Below are 9,635 nucleotides of genomic sequence, written 5' to 3'. Positions count from 1 at the left end.
GCTGACCTTAAGGTTCGCAGCCCAATTCGTAACCAGAGCTCCTAGCCAGCCATAATTCACTGGTTTCTGTTTTCTGGCCTCACACCCCTCTAACCAGTATCCATATATGTATGATCACATTGTTCCACTGCTTAAAATTCTGCATTGTTTCCCTATTAGCAGTTGAATAAAGTGAGGATTCCTTAGCATGACACTAGGGCTACTCCATCAGGTTTCCTTTTGTATATACTGAAATATTAATGGTTCCCTAAGGAGGTGATACAGCTTCAAATCTCTGTGCTCTTGTAAAGATATTACCCTTTGAGAATTTCTACTCATTATTTAAAATTCAATTTCAATGTCACACTCTTTATGAAACTTTCCTTCTTTGTGTTCTGTTGTTGTTGCTGTTGTTGTTAAGGGCCATCAAATTGGCCCCAACAGCATCCCTATATAGGGTTTCCAAGGAGCAGCTGGTGGGTTTGGATTGCCAACCTTGCAATTCAATAGCAACTTGTAAATACATCTGTGATAGCACTTACATTTTCTATGAATTCATTTTCCTAAAACTGTGAAACCTTTTACTCAAATTATTTATATGCATCTTTAACATCAGTGTATTTGTCACCATTAAAGGCCCTCTCACTTTTCATGAGCTCATCCGACTTGACTTCAGATTTCATTTAGTGTAAGCTGTTTGAGATATAGCACTTTAAAAAACTCCTAGCCTTGAGTACGCATTTGAATAACATTTGGACTTTTTTCCCCCCATTCTTCCTTATGTGCATATTAGTGATCTCTGTGTTGTCATGACTTACAAGGTTGCTTTATATTTCTAATTATTAAATATACATAGGTACAAAAGGGCAAAAGAGAGCAAGTACTTAATTTACATCATCATCATAATAAAATAACCATCCTAAATGAGGTCTAAAAAGGTCTCTAGTTGGCATAACCCTTAAACCATGTGCACTTTACTACTTGTTTGGAGATTCAACCTCCATGGAGGAAAAATAGTTGGTGATCCATTTCTGTAACGATTACAGCCAAGAAAACCCAGTGGAGCCATTCTTCTCTGACACATGGGATCACCTTGAGTCAGAATCAACTCAACAGCAGCAGATTTAGGAGACTTGGTGGGGGAGGGGGGTCTTTTTTTATTATTTTTAGCCTAAGAAATAAAATATTATCAGTACATTTGAAACCCCTTGCATGACCCTCTCTAGTCCCACTCTTACCAACTACCCCAAACCCAAACGTAACCCACTGCCATTGAGTCAGTCCCTACTGTACAGGATTTCCATGCTGATAAATCTTTACAGGAGCAACACGTTTCATCTTTCTTCCATGGAGTGACTGGTGAGTTTGAACTGCTGACTTTGTGGTTAGCAGTCCAGTGCTTATCCTATACCATCAGCAGTACTCTACTGGTACTCATTATAAGTGTTCCTTTACATGTCTGTCTCCCCTACTAGATCTTGGCTTTTTGAAGGCCAAAGCTGTGTCTTTTTCTTTGTATATCCAATACTTGACCATAGTGGTGTTCATTTTATCCTTATTATATAATGAGTTGTTGTTAAGTGCCATTGATTTGGTTTTAAATCGTAGCAACCCTGTATAGGGTTGCTATACAGTGTGTGGCGCTGTGGCTTAATGCACCGTACTGCAAAGCCCTTTGAACTGCAAGGTCGGCGGTTCAAGCTCACCAGCTGGTCCTCAGAAACCCTATACAGGGTTGCTGTGGGTCAGAATTGATTCGACAGCACTTAACAACAACATAGGTTTCCAGAGAACAGCTAGTGAATTTGAACTGCTAATCTTACAGTTCAAATCAACCTTGCAGTCCATTGCATTATCCTGTAGTGCCACACCACATCTAATTTTTAATGCTGTATGGCATATTTTTCTTATATATGACATTAAAAATAGAAGAAAATCTATATAATGTAGTATCGACTTAAATGAAAGTTGATTTGGATGGTTGGTCTGGGAAGGATTTTTGGAAAGGAGATCTGAAGTATGTATTAAAGGAGGATGTAGAGATCTGGAAGGCACATCACGCCCACCTTTACAACTTCACAACAATAAAAAATGCCAAACAAGCTGCACATTCATAACTTTCCTTGAACCAATCTGAAAACTGGGACTTCAGGGCAACCAACTAGCCAGAAATTTATGGAAAGACAGTTATCTGCAGGGAGAGGCAGGTGTGAGTATGACTACCTTGAGGCAAATTCATCTGAGTACTGGTAAGAACAATTCAGTTAGAATAGTTAACAAATTGGTGTAAATCAGGTGTGGGCTGACATAATACTGTGAAGTCTCTGGGGGATGGTAGAGGTGTGTCACATAAAAAGGGAGTGGGCACCCTCTGACAGGCTCTTCTTCATAGACCCCACAAACTTCTCACAAAATAGATTGGCAAGAGTCTTGAGAAAATGTCCCTTGCAGTGCAGACTTGGAGAAGGGAAGAGACAGCTGCTGCTAGAGAAGCACGAGATTCTGCCCTACTGGATCTTTCTGTTCTAATTATGGAGTAGAGACATTAGTCTTTGGGGGAAAGGTACAGTGTCCCTTCAGGGCACTGGTAGAACCCTATTGCAGTTGAAGGAAAGAAACACAAATAGACAAATCTTTACTTCTGGAGGAGGGGCAGAAATATGGGCTTGACCCAGAACTACAGCTGTGGGAGAAGTAATAAGAAGGCAATAAGAAGAGCAATGAGAGACACAAGAGCAATAAGGGCCATGGTGCCTGTCTAAAACTGAGACTTAATCAGAACAACAAACAAAACCCCACTACCACCACCACCAAACTCAACTAGCATTGAGTTACATGTAACAATGGTAGAGACATGCAAGAATATGAAGACAGATCCTTTATGAGGCACTAAATAAATGAAAGACCTAAAGCAGATATGAGAAAAGCCCTCTAGAGTTACTGCCCCACCCCCAAATTGCTACACACATTATCCCTAGATACATTTGAAACCTGTAGTGCACTGAAGGTAATCATTGCAGCTATAAACTTAAAACTCAGCTCAACTTCTGTGGGGGTTTTGTTGTTGTTGTTGTTGTTGTTGTTGTTAAGTGCTGTCGAGTCGGTTCCGACCCATAGCGACCCTATATAGGGTTTCCGAGGAGTGACTGTGAACCGCCGACATTGCAGTTCAAATGGCTTTGCAGTCTGGCGCATTAATCCACAGCACACACCAGGACTTTTGGTTGTTAGATGCTGTAACATCAGTTTTGATTTACAGCAACCCTGTGAACAACAGAACAAATCCTGCCCGATTCTCTGTTATCATCATAGTTATGTTTGAACCCATTACCTCAGGACTGTGTAATTCCATCTTGTTGGGGGGTCTTTGCTGACCTTCTCCTTTACCAACTATAATGTCCTTTTCACAGGAACTGTTCCTTCCTAACAACATGTCCAAAGTCTGTGAGATGAAGTCACCACATCCCCTCTATCATGGAGCATTCTGGCTGCTCTTCTTCCAAGATAGATTTGTTTGTTCTTTGGCAGTCCAGGGTACTTTCAATATTATTCAGCAATACTGTATTTCAAAGGCACTGATTCTTCTACTGTCTTACTTACTTATTGTCCAGCTACTGCATGCATATGAGGCCAATGAAAATACCATGCTTTGGGTAAGGCATACCTTAGGCCACAAAGTCACATCTTTGCTCTTAAACACTTTAAATAAATCTTTTGTAGCAGATTTGCCTATGGCAATACATCATTTGATTTCTTGACTGTTGTTTCCATGAGTATTGATTGCGGATCCTAGTAAAATTAAACCTTCTACAACTTCAATCTTTTCTCAGTTTATCATGTTATTCACTGGTCCAGAGGATTTTTATTTTCTTTACATTGAGGTGCAAGCCAATCAAAAAGCTGTATCTTTGATCTTCATCAGTAAGTACATCAAGTCCTCTTTGCTTCCATCAAGCAAGATTGTGTCATCTGTTAATGACTCTTCTTCCAATCCTGATGGCATATTCTACTTCATATAATTCCGCTTCTACAAGTATTTGCTCTGCATATAGATTGAATGAGTTTGGTGAAAGGATACAACCTTGGCACACACATTTCCTGATTTTAAACCATTCAGTATCCCCTTGTTCTGTTCAAACGACTACCTCTTATTCTATGTACAGGTTCTCAGTAAGCACAATTAAGAGTCTGGAATACCCATTCTTCACAATGCTATCCGTAATTTGTAATTATCCACATAATAGAATGCCTTTGTCTAGTCAATAAAACACAAATAAACATATTTTCTGGTATTCTCTGCTTTCTGCCAAGATCCATCTGATGTCAGCAATGATTTTCATCATTCCATGTTCTCTTCTGAATCTGGCTTGAATTTCTGGCATCTCCCTGTCTATATATTTGAATTATCTTGAGCAAAATTTTATGTGCATTGATATTAATGATATTATTCAGTACTTTCCACATTCCTTTGGGTCATCTTTCTTTGGAATGGGCACAAATGTGGATTTCTTACAGTTTATTGGCCAGATAGCTGTCTTCCAAATTTATTGGCACAGTTAAGTGAATACCTCCAGCACTGCATCAGTTTGTTGAAACATTTCAATTTGTATTCCATCAATTCTTGACTTATTTTTTTAGCCAATGCCTTCATTGCAGCTTGGATTTCTTCTTTCAGTACCATCAGTTTTTGATCATATGCTACTTCTTGAAATAGTTGAACATCGACCAGTTGTTGTGTTTTTTTCATTTATTGACACTGTATTCTTCCATCTTTGGATGCTTTTTACATCATTCAGTTGTTTGCCCATAGAATCCATCAGTATTACAACCCAGAAATTGAACTTTTTAATCAGTCTTTCAGCTTGAAAAAAGCTGTGTGCTCTTCCCTTTTCATTTTCTAACTCCAGGTCTTTGCATAGTTTATTATAATACTTGGCTTTGTTGTCTTGTGTTGCCCTTGGAATTTTTCTGTTCAGCTCTTTTACTTTATGATTTCTTCCTACCCCTTTAGCTTTTCTATGTGCAAAGCAAGCTTCAGAGTCTCTCCTGACGTCCATTTTATTTTTTCTCTTTCTTTTTTTTTTTTTCTTTTTATTGACCTTTTGCTTTCTTCATGTATGACATTCTTGATGTCATCCCACAATTCTTCTTATCTTTGGTCATTAGTATCTAATGTATTAAATCTCTAAATTCATGTGGGCTATACTCAAGGTCATATTTTGGCTCTTGTGGACTTGTTTTGATTTTCTTCACCTTCAACTTTAACTTGCATTTAAGTAATTAATGGTCTGTTCCTCAGTCAGCTCCTGGTCTTGTTTTGGCTGATGATATTGAGCTTCTCCATTGTCTTTTTCCACAGATGTAGTTAGCTTGATTCCTGTGTATTCTGTCTGGTGAGACCCATGTGTATAGTTGGCTTTAATGTTGTTTAAAAAGTATTTGCAGAAGTTTCCGGCATCGTGAGATACAAACTAGTAGCCGGCAGTGAGCCCTAACCTGGGAGCATGACGGCTGGATTCCTCCTCCAGGGCAGCTTCGTTGGAACCTCATCAATAGATCCCATCTGGAGCTTCTATGGGAAACTGCGGTCACTGTTGGTCACCCTGGACAGTGAAACAGCCTGGCTACAATGGGCGTTGAATGGAGAGGAGAGAGACTTTGAAGATTATGCAATGAAGATTTTATGTGACCTACAGTTAGAAGTACAGATTCTAAAGCAAGCTTGCAAAATCAAGAAAGCACTGATTTCATGAAGGCAACCAAATTGCTGATGAAAAGAAATTCAGTGGATATTATGAAAATAAGAGAGTTTTTCCAGAATTATGGATACAGTCCACAGGACAAGGAAAATTCAGTCCATGAACATGAAATCATTAAACCAGAATTGGCTACCTATGGGACTCGGGCACCTGATGTGAAGTGTGATGTGTCGGACCTTCCTGTTTTAAGCAGTTCTGTCTCTGAGATACCTCCACGCCGTCCACAAGTTTCAGACTTTGGATTTGAGCAGTACACGATAGTACAAGTTGTGCCCAACCCACAAGAAGTAGATAGCCCTAAGGAAAAGCCAGTCATTTTAACCCCACCCACCAAACCATCACCAACTAAAATACTAAAGACTCCTAAGTGTGTGCTAAAGATGGATGATTTTAAGTGTATGACTCCTTAATTAGAACACTTGGGTATCTCTGAGTATACTATTTAAATGAAGACTACACAGTGAAACTTAAAAGTAGTAAAAGTGGAGAAGCCATAGAATCAGAACCAACAACCAGTGATGGCTTCATCACCTCTCCTGGCCTCATAATCCAGCAGTTAGGAAAAAATTATGCTGAGTGTACAAATTCACCCTTTGCACCAACATTCTGTACTCTTGGCTTGAAGATACCTTCTGCAAATAGCAGTACAGCTTTGGCACCCACAGATTATCCATTGCCACAAACAAAGAGTTCAACAAATGATTTGGAAAGTAAAGACTATCCTTCAGTTGTTTTCAGTTCACAAGAATACTTTGAGAACCTTGTGGTTCTCCTAAGATTTCTTCCTATGAGAAGCTGCTCAGAATACCTACACCCCCAGAAGTGACAACCATTCCAGAAGATATTCTCCAGATTTCGTCAACATACAACTCAAACTTAGCGACTCCAGTAGCCATTAAAGCAGTGCCAGCCAGAAAACATGAAGGACAAAACATTCAAGATGTTTGCAACAAGGAAAATGGAGGAAAAAATCCTAGTGTATTCATCTATTATAGATGAAATCAAAGCAGAGATGGACTTAATTTTGTTATTCATATTCTTCTTCCTTATTAAAATCAACCCATTTTAAGAAGACTATGGGTATTTGATGTAATGACATGCTTTCTATCACATTTTGATTTGGTTTAACCCCGATCTTGTAAAAATGTACTCCGATCATTTAGCCTTTGAAGATGATTACTGTTTTGTGATTTCAAATTTACCTGGTTTTTAATCTAACAATGGTTTAAATAAATCAGGAAGCAGATCAAATTTTTTTTTAAAAAAGTATTTGCATTGAATAAGTCTTCGGTCTTTCAATTTCCATCTTTGTTTCTATTACAAAGGCTTTATTTTCCAATTACTTATCCTTCCTCTTTGTTTCCAACTTTCCCATTCCAATCACCAGTAATCATCAATGCATATTGATAGCATGTTTGATCAGTTTCAAACTGAAGAAGTTGATAGAATTATTCAATTTCATCATCATTGGCTATGGTTGTTGGTACGTAAATTTGAATAATAGTGATATTCCTTGGTGTTCTTTGTAGGTGACCAATGTAGACAGCATTGCATTTCAAGATAGATCTCGAGATGCTCTTTTTGATGATGAATGCAACACCATTCCTCCTCTATTTGTGTTCACAGCATAGTAAACCATATGATTATCAGTTTCAAAATGGCCAATACCTGTCTATTTCAGCTCACTAATGCCTAAGATATTGACTTTTGATAGCTTCCAATTTTCCCAGATCCATACTTCTTACTGGACAGTGAATAAGGAAGATCGTAGAAGAATTGATGCCTTTGAGTTGTGGTGTTGGAGGAGAATACTGAAAGTGCCATGGACTGCCAAAAGAACCAATAGATCTGTTTTGGAAGAAGTGCAGCCAGAGTGCTCCTTGGAGGCCAGGATGGCTAAGCTTCGTCTCTCATACTTTGGACATATTGTCCGGAGGAAAGAGTCGCTGGAGAAGGATGTCATGCTGGGTAAGGTGGAGGGTCAGAGAAAAAGAGGAAGACCCCTAACGAGATGGATTGGCCAGGTGGTATCATTGATGGACTCAAGTGTGGCAGCGGTGATGAGGTTGGCCCAGGATCGGACACTGTTTCGTTCTGCTGTGCATGGGGTCGCTATGAGTCGGTTCTGACTCGATGGCACCTGACAACAACAACAACATACTTCATACATTCTATGTTCCAATTATTAATGGATGTTTATACTTGTTTCTTATTTTGAACTGTGCCCCATCAGCAAATGAAGGTCCTGAAAGCTTTGCTCCATTCGCGTCATTAAGGCCAATTCTACTTTGAGGCAGCAGCTAGCTTTTTGAATGCCTTTGAACTGGAGGGGCTCATATTTCAGACTGTTTCTGACAATGGTTTACAGCAGTTCATGAGGTTTTCAGGGGCTAACTCTTTAGAAGTGGTTTGCTTTTCCTTCCTAGTGTGTCTTAGTCTGAAAGGTCCACCAAAACCTGTCCATCATGGGTGACAATGCTGCTATAGCTTATGCTATGCAATAGTGGCATAGCTTCCAGCATCACAGCAACACACAAATCATAGTATGGCAAACTGAAAAATGTGTGGTGTGGTAACTCCTACCTAGATTGACTAAAAGTCTACACTAACAGTTGAGTAAGAGGAAAGACATAAAAAGCACAAAAAAACTATTTACCTCAGTTCTTACTGCCCTAATCAAGATGTCTGTCTTTCATCAAAAATTAATAGTCATACAAAAAGTAAAGGAAAGTGTGGGGGTGGGGGGAGGTAGAACACCCACTGAGTAATTTTCATCTTGTCTAGATGGGTCAGGTGAAAAGAGATGGGGATAAAATTCTTATGATTCCATAGTGAGTAATTGTTATCATGACTAACTGTGACAGTCACAACTGTAAAAGTAGAAGTTTTGTAACAAAAATGGGGGAGTAGTTAATTTTACATTCCAGAAACAGAGAACCCTAGGACCATTAAGGGAGAAAAGCACAAGCAGAATGTGGGTCCCTATCCAGAGAAGCAGCAACACCAGAGATGAGGATATGGAGAAATAGAGCAGCTGAGGACTCTGGATTCATGGAAAGAGAAAGGTTGTGTGCTTGCACCCAGGTTACAGGCTTGCTTTAATGATTATATGTTCCTGAGTGTTTTTGTGTACATCAAAAAAATAATAATAAATTAGAGGGAATAGAAGCAAATACTGTTGAATGGTGATGCATGGAGAAGATTATAATCATTGCAATGACACAATGAGTGTAAAACCAGTGTTCTCCCATGTAAACTATCACTCAATTCACAATAAAAGCTCCTAAAAAAAATAAAATAAAAGTCAAAGAAAGCAACATATTCACAAGAGACAATGCTATCAACAGAACCAAATATGACACAGATGTCTAAACTATCTGCAAGGCATTTAAAATAACAATGATTTATATGTCAAAGACATTAATGGAAAAGATGGACAATATCTATGATCAGATGGGTAATTTCAGTAGAAAAATGAGTATAAGAAAAATCAAATAGAAATGCAAGAAATAAAAAACACAGTAAAACATGAAAAGTGTCTTTAACAGGTTAAATGGCAGACACAGCCAAGGAAAGTATCAAAGATACATCAATAGGAATGACCAAAACTGAATTATAAAAAGAAAGAAAGAAACAGCATTTCTCAAATGCATCAATTCTGTGGTCTTCTTTAGTCACATGCATATGAGGTTATTGAAAATACCATGGTTTGGGTCAGGTGCACCTTAGTCCTCACACTGACATCTTTGCTCTTGAATACTTTAAAGAGGTCTTGTGCTTCAGATTTGCCCAATAGAATACATCGTTTAATTTCTTGACTGCTGCTTTCATGAGTATTGATGATTGATCTAAGCAAAATGAAGTCTTTGATAACTTCAATTATTTCTCCAGTTTATA

At 38.6% G+C, this 9,635-nt stretch overlaps 1 protein-coding gene and 1 pseudogene across 1 annotated transcript in view; both read left to right on the top strand.

Annotated features, from left to right (window-relative positions):
* LOC102812179 (adenylate kinase isoenzyme 5-like) overlaps positions 1 to 9,635 on the top strand; it is a 442,715-nt gene that overhangs the window by 155,886 nt on the left and 277,194 nt on the right. The gene's annotated exons all lie outside the window — the stretch shown is intronic.
* On the top strand, positions 5,538 to 6,737 carry LOC102825518 (annotated as a pseudogene).

The sequence above is a fragment of the Chrysochloris asiatica genome, unplaced genomic scaffold (genome assembly GCF_000296735.1).
Source record: "Chrysochloris asiatica unplaced genomic scaffold, ChrAsi1.0 scaffold00002, whole genome shotgun sequence".
In the NCBI taxonomy this organism is placed as follows: domain Eukaryota; kingdom Metazoa; phylum Chordata; class Mammalia; order Afrosoricida; family Chrysochloridae; genus Chrysochloris; species Chrysochloris asiatica.
Note: the sequence above shows the minus strand (reverse complement) of the source record. Positions and strands in the feature narration are given on the sequence as shown.